Source organism: Anolis carolinensis, chromosome 3 (genome assembly GCF_035594765.1).
Source record: "Anolis carolinensis isolate JA03-04 chromosome 3, rAnoCar3.1.pri, whole genome shotgun sequence".
NCBI lineage: Eukaryota > Metazoa > Chordata > Lepidosauria > Squamata > Dactyloidae > Anolis > Anolis carolinensis.
In genome coordinates, this window is record NC_085843.1 from 61,783,631 (window position 1) to 61,798,170 (window position 14,540).

The following is a 14,540-nucleotide window of genomic DNA, read 5'->3' on the forward strand; positions in this document are numbered from 1 at the left end:
GAACCCTGACTGGCTGAGCAACAAAGATTCATAATCAGAAACAAAGTGTTCAGTGAAGTTGAACTCGAAGAAATCCAGAAAATCTGCAAAGCAAATTACCATCACACCATAGCACAGACAGCAGCAAAGACTCCAGCAACACTTGGAATGGTGGAACAGATTGAACCAGAAGAAAGTGTGGAGCTTTTGCAAGAATTGGATGAACCAGCACTTGAAACACCTGTTGAACAACCAGGAACCTTGATAGGAAGAGAACAAGAGCTCAAGGATAAGATCATGGCTCATGCTGCAGCAAATTGAATAAGAAAGTGGCTCCCAACTCTAAAAACAGTGCCCAAGAGACACCTGGCGCCTCTCATGAAAGATGTGAATACAATACTCTCCATTGTCCAAATAACATCAATTGAACAAACAAACCAGTATGCCTACAGTGCAGCAGTGATAGTAACAGAAGAGCTTGGGCTCCTACAACCAAGGCAGCCCCAAAGAAAATCACCTGGAAAACCAAAGTGGAAGGTCAGACTAGAGCTGAAAATCAAGAAACTAAGATCAGATGCAAGTAACCTCAAAAATATAAAAGAGAAAAAACTGAAGAATGACAAAATCAAGCAATACCTGATCAGAAAGTACTGGCTGAACACCAGAAAAATGGAAGAAGCTTTGGAAATCGTGAAAGAACAAATTACAGCAACAGCCAGAAAAATTGAAAGATATGAAGCCAGAATCATCCAGTACAGACAAAATCAACTGTTTCAATCAGACCAAAGACGGTTCTATCAGAGTCTGAACCAAACAACAGACACAGTAACCATAAAGCCAGAGAAAACTGCAACAACGAAGTTCTGGAAAGAACTTTGGGAAAATAATAAGAACTAAAACAAAAATGCTGGGTGGATAAAGGAGTTTGAAGGAAAATTCTCACAGAACAAAATGGAACAGATGGAAATAACAACTGAAATGATCAGCAAATGAGTGCAAAAAGTCAAGAACTGGACATCGCCTGGTAGTGATCAACTTCATGGATTTTGGCTCAAACATCTGATTAGTTTACATGGAAAAATGGCCCAACAATTGAATTAGATGCTGCAGAAAGGAAGTATCAGTGAATGGCTAATAACTGGAAGGACATACCTCATACAAAAGGATCCAGCAAAAGTAGCAGCACCAGGAAACTACAGGCCAATAACATGTCTGCCCACTATGTTTAAACTACTGACTGGCATCACAGCTGACAGAATTCAAGGTTATCTTGAGGAAAAAACATCTTGCCAGATGAACAGAAAGGCAAAAAAAACGGGAAAGCAGGGACACAAAAGACCAGTTATTAATTGACAAAGTGATTCTGGAGAACTATAAAAGCCGAAAAGCTAATCTTCACATGACGTGGATTGACTACAAAAACGCCTTTGACTCCCTCCCACACAGCTGGATCATCAAGTGCCTGGACGCCATCGGGATTAGTAAAAACATTGGCACCTTTATTGAAAACATGATGGAGCATTGGAAAACTGAACTGTTTGTTGGAAATGAAAGCTATGGACTTGTCAACATCAGAAGAGGAATTTTCCAGGGAGACTCATTGTCCCCTCTGCTTTTCATTATTGCCATGATCCCTCTGTCAACAATCTTACAAAACAAATCTTGGCTATCAAACAGCTAAGAAATCTCACAAAATTTCACATCTGATGTACATGGATGACCTGAAGCTGTATGGGAAAACGGAAACTGAAATCCAGTCTCTGACTAACACTGTCCGAATTTTCAGCACTGATATCAGCATGGAGTTTGGCTTGGACAAATGTTCGACAGTGGCATTGAAGAAGGGAAAAATCATTGAAAGTGAGGGCATAAATATGCCTAATGGCCAAACAATAAAGTATCACAAGCCAGAGGCCTATAAATATCTGGGCATAGTACAGCTGGACAACATCAAGCATGAACATGTGAAAACTGTGGTCAGTAAAGAATACACACAAAGGGTCAGAAAAATTCTCAAAAGCAAGCTCAATGAAGGCAACACCATCAAGGCCATAAACACCTGGGCCATACCTGTCATAAGATATACTGCTGGCATCATAAATTGGACATAGATGGAAGTGGACAATTTGGACAGAAAAACAAGAAAACTCATGACCATTCATCATTCACTGCACCCCCACAGTGATGTTGACCGGCTATATCTGCCTAGAAGATCAGGGGGCAGAGGACTCTTACAAATAAAACAAGCAGTCAATGAAGAAGAACATGCCCTGGCAGAATATGTAAAGCAAAGTGAAGAACCTGTTTTGATTGAAGTCAAAAATCAGAAACTCCTCAAAGCACAGCAGACAAAAAACCATTACAAGAAAACCGCACTACAAACTAGAGCTGACAGCTGGCACAACAAAACATTGCATGGAAAGTTCCTTGACAAAATTGAAGGAAAAGCTGATAAGGAGAAGACCTGGCTATGGCTCACGAATGGGACCCTGAAGAAGGAGACAGAAGGCCTGATCCTTGCAGCCCAGGAGCAAGCCATCAGAACAAATGCAATTAAGGCCAAGATTGAAAAATCAGCTGATGACCCAAAATGCATATCCTCAGCTGCTGTAAGAAAATCGCACAGACAGACTACAAACGGGCACAACTATGTGGCCCAAATGATTCATTGGAACATATGCCTCAAGTACCACCTGCCAGCAGCAAAGAACTGGTGGAATCACAAACCTGCAAAAGTATTGGAAAATGAGCACGCAAAGATACTGTGGGACTTCCGAATCCAGACTGACAAAGTTCTGGAACACAACACACCAGACATCACAGTTGTGGAAAAGAAAAAGGTTTGGATCATTGCTGTTGCCATCCCAGGTGACAATCGCATTGACGAAAAACAACAGGAAAAACTCAGCCGCTAACAGGACCTCAAGATTGAACTTCAAAGACTCTGGCAGAAACCAGTGCAGGTGATTCCGGTGGTGATGGGCACACTGGGTGCCGTGCCAAAAGATCTCAGCCGGCATTTGGAAACAATAGACATTGACAAAATTACGATCTGTCAACTGCAAAAGGCCACCCTGCTGGGATCTGCGCGCATCATCCAAAAATACATCACACAGTCCTAGACACTTGGGAAGTGTTCGACTTGTGATTTTGTGATATGAAATCCAGCATATCTATCTTGTTTGTTGTGTCATAATAATAATAATAATAATAATAATAATAATAATAATAATAATAATAATAATAATAATAATAGCTATTATTATTGACACGAAGACATAGTATGACACAGCAAATGAGATATATATGCTGAATTTTGTATTACAAAATCACAAGTCAAACACTTCCCAAGTGTTTAGGACTGTGTGATCTATTTTCGGATGATGTGTACAGGTCCCAGTAAGGTGGTCCTGATAATGGCTGAGTTTTTCCTGTTATTTTTCATCAATTTGACTATCACCTAGTATGGCGACATCAATAATCTATTATTATTATTATTATTATTATTATTATTATTATTATTATTATTATTATTATTATTATTATTTCCTATTCCTTTGGGAAGAGCCAATATTCAGAGACAAATTCCAGATACTTGGATCTAATATGCATGTGTGCTGTGTTGTTATGTACAAATCATAATTTTGTTTCTTACCTGACTCTCCCTGTGGCTCGAGGCAGGTTACAACACAATTTAAAAATGAACATAGCAAAAATTCAAGAAATATGCATATGTCTATAGAAGAGCCACATTAAAACTGCATTTCTATAAAATACATATTAAAATGCACAAAACAGACATCAAACAAATGACATGAGTTTAAGATTCATAGTCAAAAACTGTTTGGGAAGGCCTGCTAGAAGAGATGTGTTTTTAGATGGTTTTTAAATTCCGACAGCAAATAATGGTAAGTATTTGTTCTATTCCTTAATCTGTATGGCAACAATATTATTGGTATTTCCAGGTAGAAATTGTTTGGTGGGTGTCATTTGCCAAAGATCATCCAATAGGTTTCAATGGCCAAGCAATACTCTGCTGTTCAAATTGCTGGTTTGGTTTGTGGCACCAATAATCACAGCAATGACTCTGCTGTATACTTGTCTGGCTATTAATATCTGCTGAGTGTCATCCTCTGTTACCCGTTCTTGAAAGCAACACACTATGTTGAGAAAAGGTAAGGAACTCTTAGCTCTGGTGCTCGTTGGTGCTGATGCTAGTCTAATTTCCCCACTAAGTTTAAAGCTGATTGCTCATCCAACGCAGCAGTCTTGCTTTCCTTTGTCCTACTGGACTGTGGATTAAAATATATCCTTTTCAGAGGTAATAATAATCTTTACTGAATCATTAAAATAATATGGTGTTAATCCTTCTATTTCTGAGTTATTATTAAAGTTTGGAAGCAAATAGTTAAAAAGTAATGACATTATAAGCAAAGTTTCTAAAAAGCTTACTGTAAGTAAATATGGCTGTTTACCTAAATTAGGAAGTAATATATTATTATTATTATTATTATTATTATTATTATTATTATTATTATTATTATTAACAACTTTATATTTATGCCCCACCTCTATCTCCCTGAAGGGACTCAGGGCGGCTTACATATGGCACAAGGTGCCTAAAACAACGCATACAATAAACATACAGTACAATACAAAATCAAACCACTAGTATATAAAACAACAATTTGAACTCAGAACAGCCATTTTTACCTCCTAATTTAGGTAGAAAACTAATTTCCTAGCTGTGTTTTTTTGTCTGGATGTAAAAGGATTTGTTGTTGATGTTTGCATTTGAGCCATTTCTGACTAATGGCAAAACTATTCACAAGAATTTGTACAGAAGGAGTTGGCCTTTGCCTTCCTCCAAGGCTAAAAGATTGTGATTTGCCCAAGAACACTTACTGGGTTTCCATTGTCAAACCATAGTCTCATGCTCAAGCCCATTACAACACGTTCCTTTTTATTTGTCAAATATGAACAATAGCTGGCATCCTACACTGCAGTTTACATTACTTATGAGTTGTGGATTCATAACTGCACCACATTGAACTATGCTCCATGTCATGACCAGGGCATTCTTGCCATGACATAAATACAAGGCAAAAAGTACCTTAAAGGAGCTGCTCCAAGGAATGGAAATCTGTGGGATGCTTGAGGTTGAGGCATCCTGGCCCCTCTGAGTAACAACCTCCATTGGAGCAGCTCCTTGCAGTTTTGGGCAATTTTGTGGAGTCAATTCCTTAGCTCATTTTAGCTATATTTACAGACCTATGAATCCAATGCAAGATCTTAGTCATTATTATGAGCTACTGAAAATAATCACATGCAGGATTCTCAGGTGATGAAACTTCCCTTTTCTTTCTTTCCTTCCTTCTTTCTAGCATTTCTTAATCACATTTTTGACTGCAGCCTTAATTTTGTTTTGAACTATAAACATTTTTTCCAAGAAAAAAGATTAAATATCATTTAGCCAATTATCTTTATTAGGTAGATTAAAGCATGGATTGCTATAGGTTGCATTCATAGTCCTATACATGTTCATAAAATTATTATTTACATTTTTGGGTGATGTATTTAGCTAAAAGTCTTAGCAAGGTGTACACAATGCAGATATACAAGAATCTGCCTTCATGCCTTGTATTGGCGTACCTATGGAGTTAAAGAGTATAACACTTTATTAGCCTAGTTTCTTTATTGCTTGAACATAATGTGCTGCTTCCTGATAAGTTATTGATTCCACTAGCACATTGTGCCTGTTAATAGTCATGTATACATTGGTGCTATAGATTCATTTTAGTGTTACATTTATGAGGTTAGTATCAATGTAAACTTTGTAATACAACAATAGCCCAGAAGCCTCGGGCATTCTTCTCTCCCCATTGGATACTTGGATGTCATAGATTTCTAGGAAAGAGACAGACAGCTAAACCAAGAATATAATTGGGCCAAGGAAATATTCTCCGGGTGTAGAAGAATGATTGCCTGGCACATCTATGCAATATACCATATGATTGATACACTGTCTGAGAACAACAGGAACTTAAGCTGTTGGGAGTGAAAAGTCAGCATGGCACTATGCTGTGAGGCAGAAATGAGAGTGGAGCTGATTGTGAGTAGTTATGAAAGGTAATGAAAGATAACAATGAAGTATGGCTTGGAAAGTGACAGAGTGGAGATAAAGTGATAGAAGGAAGAGTGCTGGAGTGTAATAGGTTCAGCTGCAAAATGATAGTTGGAGGACTCCTTTAATGTTCTCTGTGTTTTTTGCTCTCATTTTTTGATTGATGGTAAATGGTATTCTTATTTTGCTCTACCTCTCTTCACAAAAGGATATATCCACTGAGATCTGAAATATATTTGGATGAACAAAAATAGTCTCAGAATGACAATTTATTAAAAAGGAAACAGAAACATTGCTTTAAAAATAATATCTTGGAAGAAGCATTTTGCCTGCATTATACATTGTATACCCCAATGTTTAAACTGGAGTTTCATTAATACTTATGTTGTTCCATGTTGTTTTTGTTTTGTTTGTTTTAACACACAGCTGCTTTCATGCCTTCCTTTTATACCCCAGTGGGAGGAACAAGAAGGCAAACATAAGAGAGAGCTCTGAAAGGGGGAAAAGAAAGAGAGCAGTGACAGGACTACTTTGAGGTGTTTTTTAATAATACAGTGTTCCCTCACTACTTTGCAGTTCATTTTTCGTGGATTTGCTGTTTCACGGTTTTTCAATAAACTCTAAAAGAATATTAGAATAAAAGAATCATAAAAAATTACAATTTACAGCTTAAGGAAGGGAGGAAGGAGAAGCCAAAGGGAAAGAAAATGAGTCCAAGTGGCACAGGAGGAGAAGGAGGTGATTTATTAACACGCGATTGGTTGGTAAAGACTTAAAATAGTGTATAACTACTAAAATAATGTATAAATATTAAAATAAATATAGTGTCCCTACTTCATGGATTTTCACTTATTGCGAGTGGTCCTGGAACATAACCCCAGTGATAAGTGAGAGAACACTGTATTTCAAAAATTATTAAAAAAATAATTACATTGAGTAAAAAACAAATGAAACTACATAATAAAATTGATAATTGTATTCAGATTTTACAAAAATGTTGATTAGAATCAGAGATACGCATTTTAAAAGAACTCATTCATATATTTTCACTTTAAATTGGAATGTCTAAAAAACAAGATCTATGACCCACACATGTTACACTTTTAGACATTACTTAAAAATACCTTTAATCTAGTAACTAGTTATTCAAAAATATGTAATGGTTTAGGAGAAATTAAAGTACAGTAGTCTCACTTATCCAACTTCTGCTTATCCAACGTTCTGTATTATCCAACACAGTCTACCTTTTAGTAGTCAATGTTTTTGTAGTCAATATTTTCAATACATTGTGATATTTTGGTGCTAAATTTGTAAATACAGGAATTATTACATAACATTACCATGTATTGAACTGCTTTTTCTGTCCATTTGTTGTAAAACATGATGTTTGGGTGCTTAATTTGTAAAATCATAATGTAATTTGAGGTTTAATAGGCTTTTTCTTAATGCCTCCTTATTATCCAACATTTTGCTTATCCAACACTCTGCTGGCCCGTTTATGAAGGATAAGCGAGATTCTAATGTATAAAATTTTAAAGCAAACACTAATTTTTTGTTGTTATATACCTGGAAACATCATAAATTGTTTTTAAATAAGTTTTTTAGGAGTTTAATCTGGGTGGTCTGATTCTGATGTCAGTTTCAGTGGATTAAATTGTCTTCACATCAAAAATGTTGATGAAACATCTGTGACATAGATTGAAAATACAAAACATATTAATATAAACATCTGCAACCTCAAAATCTGGTCACTTCCACTATGTCAGCTATTGCTGCTATTGCAATGTAAATTGGCTGAAATGTAGGAACTTTTCAAAAACCTCCAGTTATTATTATTATATTTACTTATACTCTGCTTTATCTCTCATGAAGAAGACTCAAAAGGGCTTAACATAAAATTCAAAATATACAAATATGCAAACATTAAAACAGAATTAAATATAATCAGTATTAAAACTTTGCAGTTAAAATCTGTTAAAACATGTTGACAGTTAAAAATCACAGCACTCCCTGACTTGATCGTTAAAACCTTCTTCTTTCAAAGCCTGTCTGAATAAAAAGGTTTTAGCCTGCCACAACAAGGACAACAGGGATGGGCCATTCTGTCTTACCTGGGCAGTGAGTTCCAAAGTTGAGGGGCAGCCACCGAGAAGGCTCGGTCTCTCGTTCCCAGTAACCAAGCTTGAGATGGAGGTGGGATCGAGAGAAGGGCCTCTCCTGAAGATCTCAGGGCCCGGGCAGGTTCGTGCAAGGGGATGTGGTCAGCCAAATCACCTGGGCCTAAACCATCTAAAGCTTTAAAGGTCATAGCCAGCACTTTGAATTTTGCCCAGAAACAGACTGGCAGCCAGTTGAGCTGGTGCAACAGGGGTTGTCCTTTCCCTGTAGCCAGCTCTAGTTAGCAACCTGGCTGCAGTTCCTTGGACCAGCTGAAGTTTCCAAGCAGTCTTCAGAGGCAGTCCAATGTAGAGCATGTTAATCCAGACAGGATCTAACTAATGCATGTACCACTGTAGCCAGATCTGGCTTCTAAGGAACAGGCGCAGTTGGTGCACACATTTTAATTGTGCAAATATCCTCCTGGCCACCGCCAACTCCTGGGTGTCCAGGTTCAGTGCCAAGTTCAGAAGGACCCCCAAACTGTGGAGATTGTCTTCAGGGAGATTGTAACCCCATCCAGTGCAGGCTGTATCTTTATTCCCTTATCTACCTTCCAACTGACCAGGAGTTCTCTTCATGACTAAACTTACTCATATTCAGCTATATATATTCCATGATTTTAGTCAAATTCAATTGATGCTGGCTTGAAAACACAAGACATGCAATGCTAGATTATTAACTTTAAAAGAGATTATTTATCAACTACAGTATGCTAACTATTCTAAGTTGTTTATTGATGCTCTAGTTCTGTGTCATTTCAGCATTATCATTACAATGCCTTAATAAGGGCAAAATTGTCCTGGCTGTATATTCTTGTGATAAATAGGACGTGTGGTTTGAATGATATTGTATGAAAGGTGCATGGCCTATAGAGGCTAAAGATGCTAAAGAAATGAGGCCTGGAAAGCTACAAAAGGAAGTGAAGAATTAAGGAACTGTAATTAAAAATTATTGATGAGAACTTCTGACCTTGATGACCAGAGACAATGATTAACTCTTGGTGGAAAACAACAGAGACAGAGACAATGACTTTTAATTTTAGGAAGTCAAGCAATGTTTCTTACGTTAAGGAAAACCAATTATCCGTTAAGGAAGAAAGGCTAACATCTGTTTAGAACTGATGGAGTCAATCATTTACAACTTTTTGGAGGAACAACAGCAAAAAAAATGCTATATAAGAGACCTTTTTGCTATCCAAAATTGTGGCAGACAGGAAGGATGTGGTCATCCACCACTTTCTCCAAGGGACAGAAAGAGATGGTGTATTCTGCAGAATGGCAGATTTGCAGGGAAGCAATCTGGGCTACGTGCAGTTCTCTTCTCCAGGCAAAGGAAGATGGGATGGTGATGTATGCATAAATGAGTGCATGTTTATATGTGTGTGAATGCTGGGTGAAATGTAATATCCTTTTTGTTTGTTTACTGAATGTAGTTATACAGAGTCTGTGCGTCTACTTCTTTCTCTGTATGGCCCTGTCTCCCTGAAAATGGAATAAAAGAATATTTTTAATGTTTGAAAAATATTTATGACATTCTGGCTGATTTTTTATATAATCTCAAATAGCTAGTAAATACTCTAATAGAAGAAAGACTTTAGTTTTGTAAATTCATGAGGTTTTATATTAAAATGTCATATGGTTTCTTTTGAAGCAAATAAGCTTTTTATGAATCATGACAGTCAGACTTGACCCAGATGTATAATCTGTAGCTCATAAACTATCCTGACTAAAGTTGGTCAATAGGGGCGGTAATTTTATCACTTGTCATTAAGTTATACCCATTAATGTCTTGGCTATGAGTCAATCACCTAGCCTTATTTATCTCATTAAAAAAACTACAATATGTATACCACCATAGGGATTTAATCTTAATGCTTTATCTTTTAAAAACCAGGTCAAGGATAAATATTATTGGAAATAGTGAAAATATTAGGCAACAATATGACGTTCATAGGTTAGTGGTCAATGACTTAAATCTTATGGTTTGTCTTAACCAGATACATTGGATCAAATGTTGACTCATTGGTGAATAACTGATTGAGTGTATTCTAGTTGGAGCTAACTAATAGGATCATGATGCATTAATAGTAGACATTATTAGTCGGAGGCAAATCCCAAGAATATTCTAATAAAAGTTATTTGGATTGAAGCCTCTATTAAATAAAAACAAAGTTTGGTTGTTATTGCTTGGACTACAATTCCCAAAAGCCTCCAGATATGATAGCTACCAGATAGAATAACCTAAGAGTTGTATTTATTTCCCTCCGCCACATGACAATATACAGATAAAATCAATTCAAAACAATTTAAACTTTAACAACGATATGTGTTTTCTGTGCAGCAAACCTGTTATTGCATTTTCTACATACAATGCCCATTTTCCAATGCTTGGGAGAGTATTTTTCAATCATATTTTGGATATTTTCAAATATTAATTCCTAAAGATTTCTATAAGATGTTGCTGGTTGCATACTACCGGCTATATTTTGTGGCAGGCTAATAAAAATATTAATTACATAGAATGCTGAGCATACTGTAGGCCATGTAATTTATTTTTCTTTTACTAGTTTGTAAACTCCTTTACTCATATGGATTTTCATTAGTTAATACTCATTCACATTTAGCTATTTTGGACTGATCTGTGCAAGTAAAATGTGGAGAAATTGAAATAACTCTTGGAATGGATATATAGAATTATAAACAATCAATTTAAAATCTACAATATTCAGAGATTTTTAAGATCTCTCCAATTATACATTTTATTGGTGTGCAAAGAGAAGATCAGGTGATATGTAAATGCCCCATTAAGGGAGCCATTATTATTGCTAAAATAGATATTAATACTTGAATAATAGCATCCTGAACACTCTGAGAGCACAGACAAGGCAACCTCCCAGTTTCTAAAAATTATTCTGCTTACATTGTTTCCATTTTTATTGTTCCCCCCAAAATACAATCCAATTTCCAGGTTCATTACCCAAAACAACACAGAAATCTGAAACAAGACAACATTGTAGTGCTTGAAGTATATAGATCAAGCTATGCCCCATTCCCTTATGTATTCTGAGGATAAGAGGAAAGGGAAGGAAAAAAGCAATTTTTCTGCCCACTTGATTGATGTTCCATTTGACCTCTGGAATGCCCTCTTGCCATAACCTTTTAAATACCATCTGCTCTTTTTCCAAAGACGGTGATGGGAAGGAGTCACTTTCAGACATCAATTGATTATAAAGGCATTAATCAAGGACATGGATTATCTCCAGCACGACATTATGTATTTTAGTTAAGCAATTTCACCTCAAATGTGATTGGAAAGGTTAATCCGCTTTCTCAAGACTAATTTAGATTTTGTATCTAGTAACTTGGGGGCTGGAGCAACAAACAGGAAGTGAAAAACTGTCAGTCTCTATTTTAGCATCAAGTAATTTTGTACTTGTTAGAATGGTTATACAACAATCCCAAAATGTTATTAAAAGGTACTTAAATCCAGTGGCTGGTAAAATGATACACCCTGTGCACTATAACACAATAAATTGGAATGTAGTATTTTACTGTGTCCTGTGATTCTGGTTTGTTATTTTTATGAGTACAAATACATTCTTTAATAATTATAAGTGACAAAGGGCATTCCAGGTTGTATCTTTCTGTTCAGTCAAGGAATCAAAACTATTTTTAAACCAGACATCAATGTCTTTGTTTCAGAAAGTCTAATGTGCATCATCACTATAGAATTAATAAAGTCTGGTACCACATTAACTGCCATGGCTCAATGGTATTGAACTATGGGAATTGTAGTTTTATAAGAACTTTAGCATTCTCTGCTGGTGTCTCACTAAACTACAAATCCCAAGATTCCATAGCATCCAGCCAGGACAGTTAATGTGGTATTGAACCATATTAATTCTATAGTGTAGATGCACCCTAAAATTTGTTTAAAGACTGAACAGCTTTGGTGATAACATTTGTAACCACATGCAACCAGCTTGCCCATTTTTGTATTGTTTTGAAAAACCTGTCCACAGCCACACTGCAACAAAAGTGTGTGTCCACATACCCACCACAGGAAATTTTACAACTTTCAATTACTTTCAAATCTCTGTAGCACATTCCTATGTACATTCATGCAGAAATTAATCTCACTTGGTATTATTTTCCATTACATAGGTTTAGGATTGCATCCATAGTTGAAAATTACACAGTGACCCTAAGGCAAGGTTAGGGCAATTAAAAACTGTGCATTTCCAGAGTTTTGAAATAACTGCATTACCTTACCATTATACTTTACAGTTATCAAAATTACCTATTACATTTAAAATGAATTGTTCACATAACTTTAAAGAGCATGATGAAGATGTTGAACTAATCAAAGTCTCAATACCTTTGCTCAGTTATAATGGAGGCTGAAATCAAGAAATCAATAGAAGACTAAACACATTAACACACCAGGGCTTTAAAGAGGACAGCCCTGCATTTCTGCCACCTGAAGAATTCTGGGAAATGTAGCTTGGGAAGACAAGGACCTCTGTAGCTAGGAATTCAAAAGGCCGTGCCCTAATATACATAAGGTTCTCAAATGCAAAAATGTATCATTCATCATCATCATCATTTTATTACTTATTAATCGCCCTCCATCCAATAATAATAATAATAAAACTTTATTTATAACCCGCCACCATCTCCCCAATGGGGACTCGGGGCGGCTTACATGGGGCCATGCCCAGACACCATACAATATAACAAAATAAAACAATATATCATAACACAATATAATAGTACAAAAATAATCATATACATTACAACACAGATCAGAGCAGACAGGGCGGGCCACATGAACATTTAATTAAAAACTCGGGAGAGAGAGGCATATAAATAAAGAGAACAGGGGTATAAGATGGAACAGTCCAGACAGTCCAAAGAATAAAATCCAAGGGGAGTAATCAAAGGTATATAACATTTACTCCCCGAAGGCACATCGAAAAAGCCATGTTTTTAGATCTTTCTTAAAAGCCAATAAGGTGGGGGCTTGCCTGATCTCAGAGGGCAATGAATTCCACAGTCGGGGGGCCACAGCAGAAAAGGCCCTCTCTCTCGTTCCCACTAGACGGGCCTGGGATAAAGGCAGTGGCGAAAGAAGGGCCTCCCCGGATGAGCGGAGGGATCGAACAGGTTTATAATAGGAGATACGGTCACGAAGGTAGGTGGGTCCCAAACCGTTTAGGGCCTTATAAATGATGGTATTCACCTTGAATTGGGACCGGAAGGTGAACGGCAGCCAGTGGAGCTCCTTGAACAGGGGAGTAGATCTCTCCCTGTAGCTCGCCCCTGTAATTAATCTGGCCGCCGAGCGCTGAACCAGTTGTAGTTTCCGGGCCGTCTTCAAGGGAAGCCCCACGTAGAGCGCATTACAGTAGTCCAGTCTAGAGGTAACTAAGGCATGCACCACCGTGGTCAAGTCAGACTTCACGAGGTATGGTCGCAGTTGGCGCACAAGTTTGAGTTGTGCGAAGGCCCTCCCGGCCACCGCCGACACCTGAGCCTCAAGCGTCAGCGCTGAGTCCAGAAGGACCCCCAAACTGCGGACCTGTGATTTCAGGGGGAGTGCAACCCCGTCCAGCACAGGTTGCCACCCAATACCCCGATCCGACGCGCGACTGACCAGGAGGGCCTCTGTCTTGTCAGGATTGATCCTCAGCTTGTTCCTCCTCATCCAGTCCGCCACAGCGGCCAGGCACTGGTTCAGCATCCGAGGGGCTTCCTTGGATTCAGATGGAAAGGAGTAGTGGATTTGCGTGTCATCTGCGTAGAGATGGCAACGCCCTCCAAAACTCCGGATGACCTCTCCCAGCGGTTTCATGTAGATGTTGAATAGCATGGGGGATAGAATAGACCCCTGCGGGACCCCACAGGTCAATGGCCAGGGGTCCGAGCAGGAGTCCCCCAACTTCACCATCTGGGAACGACCCCCCAGGAAGGACCGGAGCCACTGCAGCACAGTGCCACCAAGCCCCATCCCAGAGAGCCTCCCCAGAAGGATACCATGGTCGATGGTATCGAAAGCCGCTGAGATGTCCAAGAGAACCAGCAGGGTCACACTCCCCCTGTCCAGCTCTCTGCGGAGGTCATCCACCAAGGCGACCAAAGCCGTCTCGGTACTGTGCCCAGGCCTGAAGCCAGACTGCGAGCAGTCCAGAAAATCAGTGTCATCGAGAAACTCCTGGAGCTGCTTGGCAACCACCCGCTCCAGCACCTTGCCCAAAAATGGGAGGTTGGAAATTGGT